The sequence below is a fragment of the Vespula pensylvanica genome, chromosome 7, assembly GCF_014466175.1.
Source record: "Vespula pensylvanica isolate Volc-1 chromosome 7, ASM1446617v1, whole genome shotgun sequence".
Classification (NCBI taxonomy): domain Eukaryota; kingdom Metazoa; phylum Arthropoda; class Insecta; order Hymenoptera; family Vespidae; genus Vespula; species Vespula pensylvanica.
In genome coordinates, this window is record NC_057691.1 from 3,187,861 (window position 1) to 3,209,907 (window position 22,047).

At 38.2% G+C, this 22,047-nt stretch overlaps 1 protein-coding gene and 1 long non-coding RNA gene across 2 annotated transcripts in view; one reads left to right on the forward strand and one right to left on the reverse strand.

Moving 5' to 3' along the window:
- Positions 1-22,047, forward strand: part of LOC122630310 (transcription factor Sp9-like) — a 99,049-nt gene that overhangs the window by 673 nt on the left and 76,329 nt on the right. The window lies entirely within an intron of this gene.
- On the reverse strand, positions 6,469-20,951 carry LOC122630312. The gene is made up of 3 exons (XR_006327458.1): positions 20,675-20,951; positions 8,507-8,732; positions 6,469-6,983 (listed from the first exon to the last, which is right to left on the reverse strand). It is a non-coding gene; the product is annotated as an uncharacterized LOC122630312 (long non-coding RNA).

Here is a 22,047-nt window from a genome sequence, read left to right on the forward strand (position 1 = left end):
GAAAAAAGAGAGAGAGAGAGAGAGACTGACAGATACACGGACAAACAACTGTATCACATACATGGTGTTTCTACTTTTTTTTATCTAACTATACCAATATATTCTACGAGTAAAAATAAAAGAAAAAGTGTTAGAAAGACAAATGGACAGAAAAATTCTTTTTTAAATAGAATTGATTTTTGTTCGGACGCGTTTTTCATTATATATAATAGATAGTATAATAACAGATCGGTAGTATTTATCCGATGTTTTAATACGTTTAATTACTCACTACTTGACTAGGAGAGATCGACATTAGTAGTTCTTTTATTAGTTTCTATTGACATTAGTAACCAATTAGAAAGTTGTATAATTTCGTATCAACGTGCCACGTGTTTTTTTTTTTTTTTTTTCTTTCTTTTTTCTTCAATAGTGAATATGTCTGTCTTTGTATCTCATTTTTTTTTTCTTTAATTTTTACTATCTAATATAAATAATAAATTCTATAGATTGTTTTATTGCAACGTCGACGAAAATTTTTGGCTCCGTAAATATAATCGATCTATTCATGAAGAAATAAAAATATTACGAGTATTAAGTTCGCTCACGAATACGCGTGCGCCTGAAAAGTATGTTAAACACGCAACCAATGAACAACCGATTTCAAAAAGGGTTATAAAAGAGGCATTAGAAAAATACGAAGGAGTATTAGGGAACGAGCAAGCGTTCGTGCGATATCGTGAAAAGCGACGAAGTAGAAATGAATTGAATTTCTGAATTTCTGATACAAGTGACTTTAAGATTTCTTGGAAATTTATTGGGGGAAAAAAAATAAAAATAAAAAATAAAAAACCTTATAGAATTTGCGAATTAAAAAAAAAAAAAAAAAAAGAAATAAGTCTGATAGAGAATAATGAAATGAAATGTCGTGAGAAAATTAATGGCCGTAAGAAGAGGTGATGTCTGTCGTGTAACTTCACGTGTAATTAGCCACCACTGTCAATCTCCAACCGTTGTTGTACCTTTTTTTTTCTTCTCTTTCTCTGCATATGTGTTACGTGTTTAAGAATGATAAAAAATATTTGTTCTTACGTCACAACGACAAAGTCACAAAAGTCTGTATCTCTCGATACGATCGCGATAACATTTTTGCACGCGTTGATCTCTTTCGATCATTTATCATATTCCTTGTTTACTTCGAGTTTGAATATATAGCATCGAATTCGTTTATTACGATATTAATATGACAATTTCATTTTACTCGACGAACTCAATTCATACTACTACGATAAACTTTTACTCAAGGATGAGGAGTATGTAAATGACCTGATAAGGATATATTATAAACGGATGCATATAATTATTAAATCACGAGACTTCGTTCAATCATTCTTATATAAAGAATATTGTATGAATTTCAGTAATTCATGTATTACATATATTCGTGATCGACCAAGCATTAATATAAAAACGTCGATAATACATATACCGGTATAATAGAAAGATGTCATCGAATAGATACGTATGTATCTCTTAGTAACGGCCAGGAAATTTGTCGATTGTCTCTTAAATCATCGTCAAGTTTTCTTGTAATATTCCCGATTCGAGTTAAGGTTTTCTGTTCGTTCACCGACGAACGAAATCGTGGATCGTGAAATGGAGCTTTGGCACGCGAGAGACGAGCCTAGACTTTATCTTCGAACCGAATGTTATGCGAATCGACGCATGGTCTGAAGAAAAAAAAGAAAGAGAGAAAGAGAATAAAAATGGAACTGTTTTTGTGTATGTATATGTATGAGAGAGAAAGAGAGAAAGAGATAAAAGGAAAAGGAACATGGTGTCGGCACTTCGCTGACACACCCCCCACACAAATCTAATTAATTTATATCTTGAGAGAGGCGCCATCGGAGACCTCTGGCTCCGACTGTCCGAAAAGAAACAAAGGAGTAAGAGAGAGAGAGGGAAAGAGGGAGGGAGAGAGAGAGAGAGAGAGAGAGAGAGAGAGAGAAAGGATCAGTACCTTCGCAGGACTCGTCGACTGCCCTCCAAGCTAATCCTTCTCTTCGAAGGGTACCCTTTCGCTCTTTCTTTCTCTCTTTCTTTCCCCTTATATTTTTTTCTCTTTCTATCTTTCTTTTTCTCTTGCGTTAGTTTTACTTTTATAATCATAAATTTCTTGGTAGTCTTTGAAATAAGATCAGAGACACGTCCTATTCATTTATATCTTTTTATAATACGATATATCATTTCTTCTTTTTGTTAATTCTTGAAATGATAAAGTAGAGACAGAGAAAGAGAGAAAGAGAACTGTACATTTCTATAAACAATATATATATATATATATATATATATTGTTAAAAAATTTGGTATTAAAAAAATAAAACAAATACGAAGAAGTTACCAGATGCGAAAGAATTCTGAATATAACTAGTACCTCTTTCGCGAGTTCGAGCAGCTGTTGAGGATTATGCAACGCCTCGGGGATTAAGACATCAGGCGTTTTTCGATGGACAAAGGAAGACCATCAGTTATTTTCTTCCTCGAGATCTACCATCGAAATGATGCGTTCTTATGTGAACGAAAATTTTCAGTTAAAAATTAAATCACGATTTGTACTTGATAACGATCTAATTCGTGATGAAATTCGAACGTCGAGTATCGTTCAAAATCGTTTTGGGGTTGCTTCTTGTTCACATACGAAAAAGATTTCACGCGAGCTAACGTGGCTTATGTATTAAATGCGCTATTAACTAACTTCGCGCTAATATCAACGTTTCCTATCTCATTATGTTAATTATGGGATAAACAGTCCTCGAGGCCAAGAAGGGCCATCGCCATCTAACGCGTTCAGAGTTCTCTGCGTGTTCCGACTTTATATACTTCGTGCATCGTTACGTCAATGATACGTGCGCGAGAAAGAGAAAGAGAATATAAGAGAGAAAAAGAGACAGACAGACAGACAGACAGACAGACAGACAGACAGAGAGTTAAACTTTACTTTTAAGAGAACCCTCAGAACATTTTCAAAATTCTTTAAGTTTGGTCCATGACTCGTCTCAAGGAAAAACGGCGAGTCGATTGGAAGGAAACGAAAAAGGGACCGATGAAAAAAGATGGCCCGCGGCGTCAGAACCGATAAAGACTGGAAGCCGTTTCGTAATCGCGGCCAAGATCATTTTCTGCACGACCGCTCGGGAAATTAGATCACCTACCCTCTCCCATCCCGGTAGCGAAAGAGAGAAATCTAGGCAGGTTTCATCGGACGATACAGGAAGAACTTCTTCTTTCTTCGTTCTTCCTCTTTCTTCTCTATCTATCTTTCTTTCTATCTTTCTTTCATCTTCGTCTTCATCTTCTTCTTCTTCTTCTTGTTCTTCTTCTTATCATTATCATTATTATTATTCGAAGACCTGTCCCTTATTTATCCCCCCTCTTGTCCCTCTTCTCCCGCAACTTGGATTCCTCTCATCGCCGATCTGTCGCCGATAATTTAGTAATTAACTACAACTCTCTTTCTCTTTCTCTCTCTCTCCCTCTCTCTCTCTCTCTCTCTCTCTCTCTCTATCTATCTATCTATCTATCTTTCTTTTGCCACGGATCATCGCAAATGAATATAATTTTTTTTACCTACTATTAGACTATCATTTTCTCTCGTCTCTTTTCCCTTTACTAATCGTTCGTATTAATCGTCTCGACCACCGATAACGCGTTTTACATTACATTATATACCGTTACCACCGCGTTTTATTATCACCGACAGATTATAAAATCATTTTATATCATATTACCGCGCATGATCAATACAATCTTAATAACGTTGAATCGTCGCCCTTATCTATCCGCCGAACGTATTCCCTTAAAACCTTATCTATCCGACAAATGTATTTCCTGGGAGACATTATCACCAGTCGTTTTTTACATCGTATTAAGGACACGTAATTATATTCCGAATCGTAAAGATTTTCGAAACGGTAAGTAGAGCAGTAAGATTATTAGAATTATTATCTTTCCTTCCTTCTTTCTTATTTTCCCTTGTTTTTTTTTTAACATCGTGATAGCATCATAGATGGTTACGTAGTTCATCGAAATTCTCTTTAAAACAATCGAGAAGAGAATCGATAGCGTTGTGCGAGAGAAGATTCGAGGATTATCCAGCGGCAGGTCGTAGAGTGGAGCTCCGAAAGATCTTCACCATCAAAGGATCACCCTCGTTCGACGTCGTTTCATCTTCCTTACTCTCGTGATACCTCGAGATCTATCTCCCTCCCTTCTTCTCTTTTCTCTCTCTCTCTCTCTCTTTCTTTCTTTCTTTCTATTTCTCTCTCTTTCTCTCGCTCTCTTTCACTTTCTCTTGGTTCTCCGATCCTCCTCCTCCTCCTCCTCCTCCTCCTCCTCCTCCTCTCATCTTCCTCTTCGCTTCTCGGCTCTACGGCTTTGCTTTTGGCTCGGGCCGGGTGTAATCGGTTCTCCGAAGCCAGGGCTCATTATCGACCCGTCGGCCTAGCAATTACCTGCGAAGCCTCTTTCGACTTCGTGTGTGCCAGCCAACACAGTTTCCGAGTCTTCGCGAGGCCTTCCGAGATCGTTCGAGGATCGAACGAAAAAGAGCGAGACCGTGTTCTCTTTCTAAAGTCAGAGAAAGACGGAAAAGAACGGGTGAGATCTTAAGGAACAGGAAAAGAGGGAAAAGGGAGGCACCATCCTCCCTTTCGCGAAAAGGGCTAACGCTGTACGATTATCTCGTACGAAGACGCGCTTGGACGATCGCTGATAATTACTGGACGTGCTCGGTAGTATGCAATAATTGCCGAGGCTGCCAACTTCGCGCCAGTTTACCAGGAAGAATCTTACCTATTCTAAGATTATCTTCTTACTCTCTTGTGGAATATTTCCGAGAGAGAAAGAGAGAGAGAGAGAGAGAGAGAGAAAACATAACTTTCGAATTTATCGTCCTCGCTATATCCTTATTATTATACTATTAAAATGTATAAATAATCTACATATTGTTCTATTGATTTGAAATAATAGAAAAATTCTAATTACTTTCTTCCAACGGTTAAACTGGCCAATGAAAAAATATATAGTAGAGACATCGGGCATCGCGTGTCAGAAATTATACGAAGGATTCTGTTTCTATACATTGCAAAGCACAGAATTTTCTTCGGGTTTTCAATCGTTACAAATAAAGTAAAGAAGAAAACAAAAATATAGATAGACGGAGAATGAGTTAATGATACTCCGATGTCTAGGTAATAGTCGTGTAATTGCGTTCGTACGTAGTCGTAATTATATTTTTTGCATTATCGACGTCTATCAAATTTATTAAAAGACACCGATTATTCTAATGATCGACGATTCGGATATACAAGAAAATTTTCGTACTCCGACAAATGGTAGATCAACGATGAAAATTTCTAATTAAATTCATAGAAGAATATTCGTTTAAAGTAACGGAGCGATCGTGCGAGAATGTCGTTCGACTTCTTGGAAAAGCGTCAAGCCCTCGGCTATCTCGTGAGAGTAGGAGCTTAACGAAGGGAAGAGGAGCCTCGACAAAAGGCAATTTTGCGAAGGGCAGCTTGACGATCGCGAACTCGCATGTTCCGGCCAAACGCAAAGCGGCTTTGTCGCTTTCTCAATTTTTAAACACGCGACCAATAAGCGTGCGCTTATTTGGTTATCTATAACCGGAATTATAAAAGGTTCGTCATATATATATATATATATATATATATATATATATATATATATATATACACATATATACACTTATGTATTTACGTATCTATGTCGTGCGAATGATATTTGCCGTTAGATTAGCCAATATATAATATTTATGAGAGAAACGTGAAAAAAGAGAGAGAGAGAAAAAAAAAGAAGAAGGAAGAAAAAGTATTAAGAAAAAAAAAAATAAGAAAAAAAAAAAAGAAACGATCAGTAGTACCTACGTTTCACAAGAAACTTAGATCATCATCTTAGAACGAGAGATCACAGGAGAATGGCTCTCAAAGATTATCCTCTTCCCGTCGTTAATCCAACACTGAATGCAAAGTAGTAAATCGTTCGAGAAAAAGATAAATTCCTATCTCCGTCAGTTCGTTTCTTTTTCTCACTTTCTATTTTTTCTCCCTTTTTTTTTTCTTTCCTTTTTTGTTCTCTTTTTTTCTTCTTATAAAGATCGATATGAAAAAAATCGATCGATATATAAAGATACTTGTAGCTATGGTAACGACACAGAGAGAGAGAGAGAGAGAGAGAGAGAGAGAGAGAGAGAGAGAGAGAGAGAGAGAGAGAGAGAGAGAGAGAGAGAGAGAGAGAGAGAGAGAGAGAGAGATATCGTTAATGAGAAATCTCTTACTGATCAACTTTGGATCCGATCATGTAAGTGCGTATTTCAAAGAAGAAAAGCTACGTATATATATATATATATATATATATATATATATATATATATATTCATTAATCCTATCATCGTTAGATGATCGCAAGAGCACCGTTATGCTTCATTTATTCTGAATGCTCGTGTAACTTCTATAAATATTAATATTAATCGATTTGCCGTCTTTCGCTAAGCCGACGCTAACGAGTGTAATTTTTTTTCTTTCTATATCTCTTTATCTCTTTTGCCAACATGGCATTCGTTTCTTTGACGTTTGTCATTAGGCCTCATTCCCTTTTTTTTTGTCCCTTTTGAAATAAGAAGTTTGAGAAGTCGTTGGAAATCTCACGGTGAACTTCTCGAGGAACGACTTACCTCCTATAGTTCTAGTGACTATGATGGTAATGGTGCTGATAGTGATGGTGACGGTGATGGTCATGGTGGTAATGGTGGTGGTGGTGGTGGTGATGGTGGCGATGGTGGTGGTTAGTAGTAGTGACGATGGTGGTGACGGTGGTTCTCCCTTCTTGTTTCCCTCTCGGTAGCGCGGATTAATTAAGCGGCGACGAGCCACGCGCAAATTAGCGGCACTGTTCGAAATCGAGTGGCGTTTCTGTGCAGAACGCTGGAAAGCAATTAGGTGTCATTACCGTCGCCCGTTAACGTCTGCCGAAGAGAAAGAGAAAAAGAGAGAAAGAGAGATAGAGAGGGTAGAAGATAGTCCGGATTCAGTTTGTTGAAGCGATTATTTTTATTGTCCTTTCCGGCCAGCTTCTTAGAAATCTCGGAAGCAGAACTGTTAAGAGACCTCACGAGATCCAACTCCTCGAGGTTACTTTGTTTCTTTCGTTTCGTTCCTTTTCAATTCGAAGGATAAAAATTTGAAATAGAAATTCGCTTAAAAATTGACGTATTTATCGTAGACATATTTATCATATAATTATCTTTCTTTGTAGAATTTGAAACAAAAAGTGATATATAATTGTTTGGCATATTAACGTCCATTTAACGGGTAGGTAGAATATAAACGTGCGATAATGTGTCTCACGTTCGAAATATGTATATTATCAGTAATGTATACATATATCGTTAAAATAGAAGCGTTATCTGTTAACGAGACTTAAATGTTTCTTTAGAAATAACCTTGTTTCGAAGTAAAGTGCAACACGAATTTTAGAGGACCATAGTCGATGGATGGTATATTCTTTAAAATATTTGCAAGTCGATTTTTAACAAGGAACAGTTGATTGTGCGACGAATGTCAAATAGTGAACTCACGTATTCTTATTGAGAATGATATAATGTGAAAGATAAACAAGAAAAAAAATAAGTGAGTACTAAAAGATATATTAACATTACAATTATCTATCCACGTGTTCGATTATTGTTAAGTAATTACTTGATTTACTTGAATTACTATACCAAATTTATCATCTTTTATTTTTTGAACGTACAAAGAAGATGACCTTAAAAATCAATTTTCTCTAATCATCTTACGTGATTATATTAAAATCGTAGTAAGGTTAATAATAATAATAATAAAAAAAAAGGAAAAAAAAGAAAAAAAGAAAAAGAAGTTTAATGGAATTAATTGTCACAACGTACGAAAGATTCACGTCTCGAAACGACGTTCTTTCGTCGAACCTGGCTCTGTCTTATTATTAGCTCGAAGTCTCGTTACGAGAATGCATTCCAGGAAGGGAGAGGCACGAATTTCTGGAATTTGGAGGTTGTCGCTCGGAGCTAACTGGATAACGCAATGAATTTATTGCACAAAGTGACGACGTGCCGTGCCGGCCCGCCTAACTTTGGCCCGCCTATGCTGTTCATTCCGAAAAAGGAGAAAGAGAGATAGATAAAAAGAACATAAGAGAGCAGTGTCAAGTCTCTACGAAGATAACAGAGTTAACGTTATTAGAATAACGAACGAATGCCTGTACATAAACCATTTGTTCTTTTTTTAATTTTTCTTTTACTATTAAACGACAAAATTAATTTTCATTCGAGGTCGTATGAATTTGGAAAGTTTATCTGAAAAATTTGATTGATCGTCAATCAATCGGATAGACCCGAATAATTCTTATTCTTTCTGGATCATACTGATCTGAGATGTGTAAATGTATACGTGTTATAATAAAGTATACGTACGTGTATATAAAAAAGTATATGTAGTAAATACATAATATGTTGATGCAGATGGTACGGTGATGTCTCGTGTGCTCGCATCAGTTAGGCGACTTTAATCACCGCCGAGGGATCTCTCAGATAGCGCTGACTACGTTTTAATTACTCGTCGCATCGCGGAGAATGTAGAATGACATCAAGATGGCCGATAGGATTGAGAACGTGGTACGCGGTCAACGCTCTTCTTGAGCTATTCAAAAAAGGGAGAAATAAATAAAGCAAGAAAGATAGATAGATAGTTACATAGATAGTTACATAGTAGATATATAGATAGTTACATAGATAGATACATACATAGATAGATAGATAGATAGATAGATATATAGATAGATAGAGAGAGAGAGAGAGAGAGAAAATAACAGTAAAAAGAAAAGAAAAAGATAAAGAGGATACAATACAAAACCAGAAAAATAAAAATAGAAAAAGAAACAAAATAATTTAGACAAAACACAGTGAGATACTACGACTTTACTATAGTCTTCCTTGACACGTCCCCAGGTTTTTAATCATGTCTGAATGCAAATAAGGTCGATACCCTCAATTCGCATAGTCACCGATAGCAATGCCGATAATCGTGCTAGGCTTGAAACATTTTATTTCTTTTTTTTTTCTCTCTATTTTTTCCTCTCCCTTCTCTTATTTCATTTCTCCTCGTTTCTTCCTTATTCCCCTCGAGCCTGTTCTCGATAGACTTTATTAACCGGAATTGATTTTTATATGCGGCGAATTAACGTCCCGTTTGCGTGTACACGTATCTGCACGTGTACGTGCACGTGTTCGTCTACGTGTATGTGTAAGTGTACGTTCGTGTATGCACGCCCGCAACCAAACGCGCGTGTGCACGCTCGTGACATCGCGCGGGCCCATCGTAAACGCATAATTGTTACTCTCAGGTGCGAATGAATAACTGCGCTCGTAAAAGCCTACTCTACAATTCTGTACGTCGTTCTTAATATGCGGAGACTATAAACCTCTGGTAAAAATATATCGCGGTTATTGTTATTCGAGAATTACGATCGTATCCGCGCACTCGTCCTCCCACTCTCCCTACTTATTTTCATTTTCATCGATTTTTTCCCTTCTCTAGACTTTCCAAAGGTAATTCGTAAGATCACGGATCGAGATTCCATTATTCTAGAATCTGATCTAAGATCGATTAAAATGCGTTGTCATTGATGGAATATTATTTTTTTTTTTTTTTGAGGGGATCTTTTTTATGTTTTTTCTTTCTTTCTTTTTTTTTTTTTTTTTTTTAATCGGATCGAGTTTGTTTTTGGCGATAGTCGTGAAATTTCTCTTTCGACTTTCTTTATTTTATCTTTTTATTTTGTTTTTGTTTTTTTTTTTTTTTTTGTATATATCTATCTTTCTCTCTCTCTCTCTCTCTCTCTTTTTCTCAGCTCGTTCATCTTGGCCCCATGTCAGCGTTCAAGAAAACGCACGCTTTTACCTACAACCAACATCAGCACGAAGAAAAGAGACTCATCATCGTTCTACCTGAAAATTGACCTGCTCGCGTGTCCGTACCCGGGATATGACCTTGAAGCGATTAACTCCATGGAGAGACCTAAATTCGTTCGTGCGACTTTCTTAACCCTTCCACGCTCCCGGCAGCCCTTTCGCATCTCATTCCCTTCCACGAAGGGTCATCTTTTGTAACGGACGACTATCCCACGTTTAGATAATTTCATCACGTTCCTACCTTAAAGTACGAATCTCGATCTATCGCGTTTGTCGTATATACTAATATCGTGCGATAGGCTAATTTGAATAGCAAAATGTCGATCGACCGTATTTCAATTTGAAAAAACAAGACAAAAAAAATAGAATAAATAAATAAATAAATAAAAAGAAAAAGAAAGACAAATCCTAAAAAAGAAAAGGATAAAAAATTTCTAAAATTCCGCAGCTAATCGTTTACAGGCGAACTTGTGAGGGGATAATTGTGGCTTCGTAAATATCGCAATATAATATTCGCTTGTGAATAGTAAATCGACCAGCTTATACGTATACATACACGCACGCACACACACACACCTAGACACACACACGTATATATATATATATATATATATATATATATATATATATATATATAGGGATATCCACTGGTTCGTTCAATCCTTGCATTTCTTCGTGCATGGATACTCGTCGTTTTCTCGTGGAAAACACATTACTCTCGCGTAATGCGTAGAAAACGAGGTAATTGTACGCAACGCTTGCAAATGCGGCCGATACTCCTAGCTTCCGCTCATGAATCCAATGAATTCTTGCGGATCCAATATGCCGGTCCACACGCGAGATTCGTTTTTGCTCGATACGTCCGTTCGTTCGTTCGTTCGATCGTTAGTTCGTTAGTTCGTTCGTTCGTTCGTTCGTGCGTTCGTTCGTGTTTCCCATATAGAAAATTCTGATTCCGTCGAATAATATTTTATAAAAAAAAAAAAAAAAAGAAAGAAATCACTTTCTCTGAAAATTTCTTTGATCTCTTTGTAATACGCTGTACGATAACGAGTAAGTGACGGATCACTAATGATATCAGACATGACTAAGATATTAAAATCCTGTTTAGAAACGAAAGAAGTTGCTGGAAGTAATAAAAAGTGAAATAAAAATAGGTGCATGAATATTCCATGCAACTGGATATTGATGGTTTTACATGAGCGTTCCAGAATTATCTGATAGAGATTATTCTCTATCTCTCTTTCTGTTTATCTCTTTCTCTCTTTTTCTTTCTCTCTTTTTCTCTCTAGATAGATATCTATTTTTCTCTTCTTGCATATCCGGTGAATCTCATGTGAAGACATTTTGTGTCGCACGTCTTTCGGTATCTTCGATGTATAACGCAAAGAAAAGAAAAGAAAAGAAAAGAAGGAAATGTTTAATTTTTGTAAAGATTGACAAGATAGAAAATCGTCGCGTTCTCTCGTTTTTTTTTCTGTCTATATAAGACCCATATCATTTGCGTATTGAAACTGCAACGGTTCTGTTATTTCTAATCGCAAAGTTGCACACATATTGATACTTACGTACCTACATTTAATTAATTATAATGGTTGTATGGTCGAATAGATGGTCCGTAGTAGAACTAACGGAATGTCGAATGCAAAAAATAAAAGGAATTACGATTGTCTATATACGGAGTTCACGCTATTGGAAGTGCAACTAGAACAGATTACTATATCGCAACGACAGGATGTACCTACGTGTACAGATATGTCGCATGCTGATAGTCGAAACTGTATCAATATTTTTCTTTTTCTCTTTTATTATGTTTCTTTCTCTCTCTCTCTCTCTCTCTCTCTCTCTCTCTCTCTCTCTCTCTTTCCTTCTCTTCTCTTTTCTTGTTTTTTTCTCAAGTAACATTTTACATACCGTATTAAAGATTCTGTTCAAGCATACGACGATCGTCTCTTACATTTTCTCGTTTACGATCAGATTATTAAGATTGTTAGAGCGAAAACTTGGAATGCCGATAATAACATTTAACAAGCATCGCGATTTTAATCCAACAACGCGTAAATAATATTTATATAACGAACCAATTTTATCGGTATCTTCTTAAGTATTTAGGTATGTAATGTCGTAAGAGTGATAGGAAGCATATCGGCAAACTAATATGGATATGAGCAATGCATAAAGATAGAATCGGTCGACCGTTAACGTTTAACAAAGTAAAAATGCAATGATAAAGCTTACTTGGAATTTTTCTAACAAAGTAGAACCATTTAGACATATTTCGCATTTGTCGTCACATTAGTGATACGCTACACAAAAAAGCTTTTCTGTGTAAAAATTCTAACAAAAACCGAAAGAGAAGAAAAAGGAAGAAAAACAAAAACTCAGGCTGTCCAATTTACAAAATGTTTCGTTTGATTATTATGAAGGCTTCGAAATTTGAAGTTTATCGACGAAAAGGAGAAAAGAAAAGAAAAGAAAAGAAAAAAAAAAAATTATTGATTTAAACGTCGTCAGAGATAGCAAACGAATTCGAATGAGCGAAGTAAATATTTACATGAGTGTGTGTAGGTGGCACATATCTCGAAACTGGTTCATAACGATGAAATTTAAGCTTGACAAGTATTTTCCTGACGTTACCTGTTATTCCAGAAAAAGAGAGAGAGAGAGAGAGAGAGAGAGAGAGAGAGAGAGAAAGAAAATTATTCGTCGAGACGAAAGACTACAGTTAACATAGTCATTAAAAATCAATCTAACTGAACTCTCTATGACACATTGTTTCGATCGTCTCGTAACGAGTTTACATAATCATGAAAGCGAACGAGAAAACGAAATTGATACTAGCTACTTCGTTCGTTATCGGTCATAGTACGCAGTCATTAACATTTCAAAACAAATCGATGTAGTAGATATGCAATAAAATTTTTTTCGCGAGTCTTATTCCCATACGACGAATGCATGTATGCATGTAACGTGGATAACGTTTACAAACCTGTTAGCCTTGCCGGATGATTTACGTTCGCGCCAGTGGTTTGCGCTGTTCGAAGAATGAAAAATAGAAAAAATCTTAATTAAATTTGCCAACTTTTCGTAATGCAAAAAGTTGAAAGTTAAAGATCAAGAAAGAAAAAGAAAGAAAGAAAGAAAGGAAAAAAAAAAAAGAAAAGAAAACAACGAGAGGAAGAGAAAAGAAAGAAAGGAAAGAAAAAGAGAAAGAAGCACGACGACGAAATAATCTTACGAGCGACGATTTAACGACGTTAAAATCCACGAGCCGTTCTTCGTTTGTACGATTCCGCCGATTTCTTCCGTTTCGGCGAGCTTGAAATTCCGTAGTAAAAAAACGAAGAATTTGCTGAAACGTACAACGAAGAGAAAAATAAAAAATTAAAGAAAAAGAAAAAAGGAAAAAGAAAAACCTCGAAAGGTAAGGAAACAAAAAAAAGAAAAAGAAAAAAAAGGAAAAGAAAAGAAAAAGAAAAAGAGAGAAAGAGAGAAAGAAAAAGGAAAAAGAGAGGAAAAGGAAAGGATGGAATGAGAGGAGAAGGACGAAAGGAGTAGGAAAGGTAAAGGAAAGTAAGGAAGGTTACATTCTGACGTGGCGTCGTCACGACGAAGCGGTTTATATGCAAAGTAGAACGTGCTACGAAGAAGGAGAATAAGGAAAAGGAGAAAGAGAGATGGAGAAGAAGAAGAAGAAGAAGAAGAAGAAGGAAAAGGAGGAAGAAAAGGAGAAGTATGAAAGAAGAGAAAAGGGAGGAAAAGAAGGAAAGTCATCGAATCCCTTTTGGCGAACTTACCTGCCAGGCTTCCGCGTAACAGAGCTACCAGTAGTTGTCCGATCGTGACTCTTTGCGGTGAGCCGACAGAAAACATCGTCATTATCTGCCTTAAGGTCCGCGTATACCGACGAGCGAGAACTTATGGCAAGCACGCGATCCACGGATTTCTTGGCGCGTCCTTGAATCACGATTTGGTCCCCGCCAACGCTTTTGTCGTACCAATACAACGTTTGCAATGGAAATAGTACCTCCTACCTGTATCCATCTTGTTCTATCTCGTATATATATATATATATATATATATATATATATATATGTATGTATATTTTTCTTTTCTTTTGTTTTTTTTTGTTATCGTAGGAATTTTAGAATTTCGAATTTGTTTTATATGCGAATATTAAATGAAATATATTAAAAATAGTTGTCTCTTTCTCTGTCTCTTTCTCTCTCTCTCTCTCTCTCTCTCTCTCTTTCTATATTTGCATTGCAATCGAATGCGAATTTACGAATTAATATGTAATGTGTAGAAATCATAATCGCGGGGATTCCTGAAGAGATAAAAATGTCGGAAGTAAGGGCGCAGGTTAACTGTACAGGTTTTCTTAATAACCTCGGTGCAACAACGGCAACAGGATCAGGCAATAAAAAGAAAAAGAAGAAGATGAAGAAGAAAAAGAAGAAGAAGAAGAGAAAGAAGAAGAAGAAGAGGACGACGAAGAGGACGACGACGACGACGACGACGACGACGACGAAGAAGAAGAAGAAGAAGAAGAATAGGTCCTGTCGGAAGAAATTTCGTTTGTCCTCTCCGATTCGTGAGTGACGCACACGAAAGAGACTAATTGCGTGTCGTCGTCGCGTGACCAAGTTTGAACGATGCCGCATAGAGAAAGAGAGAGAGAGAGAGAGAGAGAGAAAGAGAGAATACCTATACATATGATCGCTCGTTCGAGCACGCACTCATACTATAGTGTTCAGCACGCGTGCGAAAGGCCGATGCACGCGCGTGTTTTCACTGGGATCCAGGAAGAACGCTCTCGACACGACCACCGTATGGCAATTAAGTAAAAGGAATGAATACTACCTTCTATCGGGTATTTGATTTATGAAAAAAATCCTTACGACGATTAGAACACGTTCAAAAGAAGGAGAGAGAGAAAGGGAAAGAGATAGAAAGAAAAAAAAGAGAGATAGAGATAGAAAGAGAGAGAGAGAGAGAGAGAGAGAGAGAGAGAGAGAGAGAGAGAGAGAGCGATAAACAGTCTGCACGTTCGTTTCTATGTTATGTGCCTGTACAGATTCAACGTACTTACTTACGTAGATACTTACATACATACGATCGCCACAGAGCGTTGCTATTTTCTATGATAATAGGCTAATCATATACGATCGCCTAGAGACAGAGCAATTACCGTAATCGTTGTTATTACCTTGATACGTCTACTACCGATCGCTGTTATAGAACGTTAGTAGATAATTACTTTGGATTATTGGACCGCCGTCGAAGGTTCTCGTTATCATTTTTATTTCTCCCCGATTCGGTAGAACCGCTCCCTTCGAACTCGTTTCTCTTTTTACTTTTCTCTCTTTTTTCACTTTTCCTTTTTTTTTCTCCTATCTTTCTTTTATTCGTTCTTTCGTTATATTTCCTTTTGCCTTTCTTTCTTCCTTTCTTCCTTAATTTCTTTTACGGCACTCGATTGGTTGGCGAAACCCATTTAACGGTTTTTAGCTGTTGCGAGAAGAAAAAGAGAGAGAGAGAGAGAAAAGAGTTGCGAGAAAATCGTGCTTTCCTTTGCGGAAAAATTCTTGAGAATTACGAGAAAGGATAGAGCGTCAGCAAGTGAAGCTAGAATTTCAGAGAGATAAAGAAAGAAGGAAATAGAGAGAGAGAGAGAGAGAGAAAATTCTAGAGCATCGATTCTCGCTCGCGGTCACGTTTGCTCAGAGTCCTTAGATTCTTTCTCTCTCTTTCTCTCTCTCTCTCTTCTCATCTCCTCGACAACCCCTCGAATCCTCCGACCCTCCGGCAGATCCGATAGCATTCGCCGACAGTACCACTCAAGGAAACCAAAATGGTTACCGTGTCAGCACTTCTATCGTCGTTTTACCCTCGGCACCTTTTACTCTACGCGATGCGTACCTATCTACCTACTACTTGCCTCCGTGAAACTTTCCTCTGTATTTCGCGAAACGACGTAAGCTCGACACTCCTTTCTTAACCCTGCTCGAATCCGGGGTTAAAATCTGTCCCTGTTAGGATCGTAAAGAGGATCTTGAAAAGGAAATTCCGAAAGCAGAATCTACATTCTTTCGTTTGTAGACTATAGATAAAATAGAACTTTTTATAACCTTGTAATAACAAATTGGATTCTTGATAGATTCTAGATAGATCTACGTCTCTCTCTCTCTCTCTCTCTCTCTCTCTCTTTCTCGGGATCATGTGTAATACAAAGAATATAGGTAGGTACAAGTTGAACCTTCATCTCGAAGGTTTCTTTCCATCGGACCTGCCAAGATGAAAGAAAGATAAAGAGAAAAAGAGAAAGATAGAGAAAGAGAGAAAGAGAGAGAGAGAGAGAGAGAAAGAGAGAGGGAAATAAGAACGTTTAGGATAACTCTTGGTCGAAGGGCTGGATAATAATCCAGACCGCATACATCTTCCGTTACCGTTGCAGCCACGCTGCAGCCAATTAATCCGGCAATCACGAACGGTGCTCCGCTCCATCTGCTTTATTTGCCATTAAGGAAGGAGCAGGCATTACGCGGGCCTACTCCGCTGCATCGAGGAGGATCGACTGTGAGAGAGAAAGACAGACAGAGAGAAAAAGAGAGAGAGAGAGAGAGAGAGAGAGAGAGAGAGAGAGAGAGAGAGAGAGAGTCAAAAAGAGAAAAAAGATGACAGAAAATGGGATAAGGTTGATACGCGAATCAACTGATTCGGTTTTAATGCGAGAACATTTTTCTATCTATCGCTATCTCCTTCTCTCTTTTTTTTCTCCTTCTCTCTCTCTCTCTCTCTCTCTCTCTCTCTCTACCTATCTATCTATCTATCTATCTCTCTCACGTACATACATCCGTTCCCTTTTCTGCAATCTCAATTTCATTGCGTACCGATTCGTTTCCTGCCCCTCCTGAAATTTTTACCAATCTTCGACGGTCCTTCGTTAATGATCCTCCGGCTCCACCGCCATTTTCTCGTCAATTTCTTCGTCGATCCTTCTTCCATCCCTCCCTTCCTCTCTCTCTCTCTTTCTCTCTCGTTCTCTCCCTCATCACTTTTTGTCCTTCTTATCCCTGATTTTCCACCCTCTTTTCTCTTTCTTCATCTCTTCTCCGAATGTTTCAAGCCACGTGCACGTGAAGGTCCGTTTCACGAGACTTCCACTTTGGTGGTCGACCTCGAACAGACACACACACATATATATGTACACATAGAGACACAGACAGAAACGTATACTTGTCGTCGTTGTCCGCAATGAAGCACGAATCGAACGTGTTCCTGCAGCAAGACTCTCGCTGCCCCCTTCCTATCTCTCTCTTTCCTTCTTCTTCTTCTTCTTTTTCTTTTTTTTTTCTTTTTCTTTGCAATACCCTCGTCGCGATCGTTTTTTCCTCGTGAAATCGCGTGCCTCCGAAGCGGGCTTGCGTAAGGAGGAGATCGCACTGACGCGAGTTCTCCGGCCGCGAGGGGATTACATTCGAGGAAGGATCAACGTTGTTGCCTTCTTCGAGACACCGATCTCCTTTTTTTTTTCTTCTGTTTCTTTTTTTATATTCTTTTTCCTTCTTTCATTCACTTCGTTCCATCTTACGACTCCGTAATTATCTCGAAGGCTCCTATCGTTTTCGCTACTTGCTCTCGCTTTTTATTCTCTCCCCCTTTTCCTTCCTCTCTCTCTCTCTTTCTCTCTCTCTCTCTCTCTCTCTCTCTCTCTCTCTCTCTCTGTCTATCTGTCTGTCTGTCTCTGTCTCCGTCTCTCTGTTTCTTTCTTTTTTGTCAGACTACGTTTCTTTCTTTTCCTTCTTGTTTTCGCCTTCTCTTTTTTCGTAATTCTCGTTACAATGTTACGTCTTGATATTACCTACCGACGATGAGGCGAGAAGTGGAGAAAGAAAACGAACACATTCTACGAAATTTATTTCGTGCACTCTCTACCTTGACTATGCTCTTTTTGTTTTTTTCTTTCCTTTTTTTTTTTTTTTTTTTTATAAATTTTGTCGTTCCATTTCGAGGAGAATCCCATCGATGGACGTAAAGGGAGGAAAGGATTTACAAAGAGAGAAAGACGAAGACAGACAGATTCGAAGATCCAACCTATCATTAACCGACTCTGCGAATAATTCAATTTATTTCTCATATTTATGACACGCGCCCTTTCTTGAAACGAACACGTACGTTTCTACGTACACGCACGTATACCTCGTATACTTGGTTAGATCGTTTTGTTTGGTCTTGTTACATTCCAGAGGAACATTCATCGTTTGACGAGAATATCTTTAAAGAAACCATTACACAAATATATTCGATGTATAATTATCTTTATCGAGTACGTGAACGAAAAGTTGCAAGTTAGACAAAATTTTTTTTCGATCGATTTGCAACGTCGATTACTTTTCCTTCGAAAATATTATTACAGGAAGTGAATCATTTCTGCTGTAAACAGACAGTGGTTATCCGGTAAAGCATACAACTGGTTGGAGAACCGAGAGCAATGACAAAAGATATATACAAGAGAAAGAGAGTGTATGTGTGCGTGTCTCTGTGTATGTGTGTGACAGACCATTTCTCTCTTTCTCTCTCTCTCTCTCTCTCTCTCTATCTCTATCTCTCTCTTTGGAAGCACAAACTCGATGACTATTTTGATTCGCAGCATTCGGCATGATCGTACGCGCGTCAATGTACCCCCTCATGCAATATTGATGACCCGCTACGGATCAAATGCCCTATGATAGCCCCCACCTATCGTTCCCCTAACCGGTATCCTGATTGCGGACCGGGTCAGAGCCACTGATTTTCAATGGATGGGAGCCGAATTTAAACTATGATTATACCCCCGCGCGTTCTCTAAGTACGGGGCTCGACGTCGGGCCTAATGAAGCTTTGCCGAATTAGTCCTCTGCGAAAATTACGCGCACTTGGCCGACTACGCTCTTCTCTCCGTTCGTATAAACGTACGATCACAGAGATAGAAAGAGAAAGAGAGAGACGGAACCAGAGCCAGAGACAGAGAGACAGAGACAGATAGAGAGAGAAAGAGACGGAAAGTATGCGTGAGAAAGACAGACTCGTATGTCGAGTCTCTCTTTCTCTTTCTCTTTCTCTCTCTCTTTCTCTCACTCTCACGTTCTCTTCTAATTGTCGCTCATTAGCCACCGTGATGGGCCACGTTACGATACGGGAATCGCGAGCTCGTATACGAACTCGTAAAATAACGCTCGTAGTAACGACGCCAACGTAATAAAAGCGAGAACGCGATTTCAGATCAGCAGCCGGCGCCGATCTTTGCGGTATGCTTCCTCTCGGCATTTTGCCTTTAATTAAGTTAGAGGAGGGTCGAACGGGTAATTTGTAAGTTTAAACGTTCGCTTCGAGCATGATGGAGTTATTTGAATCGTTCGATGCATTCGATGTATCGATACGATTGTAAATGGAAACGATGCGTTCGAAAAGATGCGATATCTTTTACACCCTTTAACTATTCCTCGCTCTAGGATTAATTAATTTTAGGATTCGAGATAATATGGTGGGAGGGACGACAAATTTCGAACATTCAACTCGTCGATTGTGTCCAACGAGTGTAAGAAATCAACTGTGAATTATGTGTAACTATTTAAATATACAATTTTTTATGAATGGAAAGTTAAGAAATGAAATTAAATTATGAAGAAAAACAAATTTCTAATCGTCTCGTTATAGTTCAATTCAATAATATAATAGTTTTCTGTGCAACGTAGATACACGGTTTGACAAGATAGACTTAAACGATTAACACGCATTAAGAATTAAGAACACGCAAAAAAAAAGATTCGAATATAGAAAATAGCCTCGAAACAATTTCTTTCGATATGCCTTGTGAAATAACAGCAAAAATTCAACCCCCTTTACCGAGCGTGAACTCGTTCCATTGTCTTTGAACGTTTACTGAATGGCCGTTCAGGTTCGTCGAACCCCGACGGTAAAGTCGAGGAGTTTTGAACGGTCAGAATTGTGACGCTTCAACGAAGAAGAATGATTCTTGAAAGATTGTTAACTAGTTTCAACTCGACCTTTACCTCGGTCTTTTGAAAATAATAGAGAAAACGAAATGGTTATTGTCAATCTCCTTAGGAAACGAAGAACTTCTTAAAAAAAAAAGAAAATAAAAAAAAAAGAATAATACACCAGAGAAGAGTTTATTGTCGATCGATTTTGCTATTCGTCGCATAAGAAGGAAGCGCAATTAGTTAGAGAGAAAATACGAAAGCGCCCGACGTAATTTCATCCGTGGTTAATTACCGAACTTAAGTGCCACTTAATTACCTGTCGCCTTACGACCAACGCGAAAATGTCGTTCCTTTCAAATTACCGGATGCAATTTATTTTATTCTCATGCGAATCGTTCGTTCTCTTCGTCTAGTAAAAAGAGTGTTACGCGCTCGATCGCAGTAGTCACTTGTCGACGTTACGTATTTAAAGTTTAACGTGAACTATCCGATTGGAGTTATCAACGATTCGAGTTTATATCCATCCTTTATATTTCTTAATGATCTTAAAGGAAAAGGAATTGAGAAAGAACGACGAAACTACGAAGACGGGTCGAGTTTGGTTAACCGAACGATCGTTCTCTAAAGCGATATTCCGACGTCACGACCAGAGGCTGTCCCTTTAATAATTTATTAGCGAACTCACCATAGCCCTGTGGAAGGGAGAGTCCGTTGATTGTGTCGTGTCGTCTGTCCCCGGCAGAGTGTCGCTCGAATCACAACGGGTGGTCCTTGACACGATCCCGGTACTTCGATGCTGTTGCCGTTATTAATACGAGGACTTGCCGATCAATTATTTACGAGTTCACCCTCTCTCATTGTCGTGGCTTTTGTATGAGCAATCGATGACTCTTCCGTATGTGTCTCTCTTTTTTTATGGTATATAAAGAGATAACTACTTACGTCGAACTGAAAATCAGAATTACGCGACGATTAACAAAAGAAAAAAAGAACAAATCGATATGAGTACACTCCTATTAATTACTTCGCCAAAAGGAAACAGGGGGAAGGGATTAAGGACGACGACGACGACGACAACGATATCAACAAAAGCAACAATAATTAAAGAAAGAAAAGAAAAGGAGAAAAAATTCTAAAAAAAGAAAAAAGAAGTAATAAAGAGAATAAAAAGAAAGAAAAATCATAATTATTCACGACGTTAACGAACATGTTAATAACACCGTCCCAATATCTCTCGGGCATATCGAGCGTACATGGCCGCGCCTATTTATTATTATCTCGAGGCTGTCCATTATAAAGAACCGCGAAAAGTACGGTCATTAATCGAGTCGCGATTCGGCCATAAGTCATTCGATAATCTTTGCGCGTCCGAGGGAATTAGGAATTCGTCGTGCAATTTCTCCGGTCTTAGAGACAACACACGCACACACGTGTACACACAGAGAAGGAGAGAGAAAGAGAGAGAGAGAGAGAGAGAGAGAGAGAGAGAGAGAGAGTGAGTGAGAGAGAAAGAGAATTAATAAAATAGAGAGAAGATAAACTGATTGGACTTTCACAATTTTCGCATAGCTTATAACAAGAGAAAAAGAAAAAAACAGAGAGAGAGAGAGAGAGAGAGAGAGAGAGAGAGAGAAGTGAAGAAGATGAAAAAAAAGGAACAAGTAATAGAAAGGGAAAAAGAAAAGAGAAAAGAAGTAAAAAAGAAAGACAAGAAAGAGAAGGAAGACTTCGGATAAGAAAACGTGATGGTGCGCGGCCGTAAATCGACTTTCGTCGTACCGAGAGAGCCGCGTATTTTCCTCCTCTCCCCTCTCTCTCTCTCTCTCTCTCTCTCTCTCTCTCTCTCTTTCTCTCTCTCTACTATGAGGATCGGTCCGCGTGTGAATTAATCCGGCAAAGGGCTCGTCCTCTGTATGCGAGCCTATGCGTGAGTGATACATGCGTATTTCGGGCCACGTATTTAATAACAGGTTGCCAGTACGAAGCCCTCCCCTCCTCTCTTACCCCTCGAGCGGCCTCTCAAGCGGTGATGTATGCGCTAATTGTGAGGCCCGGAGA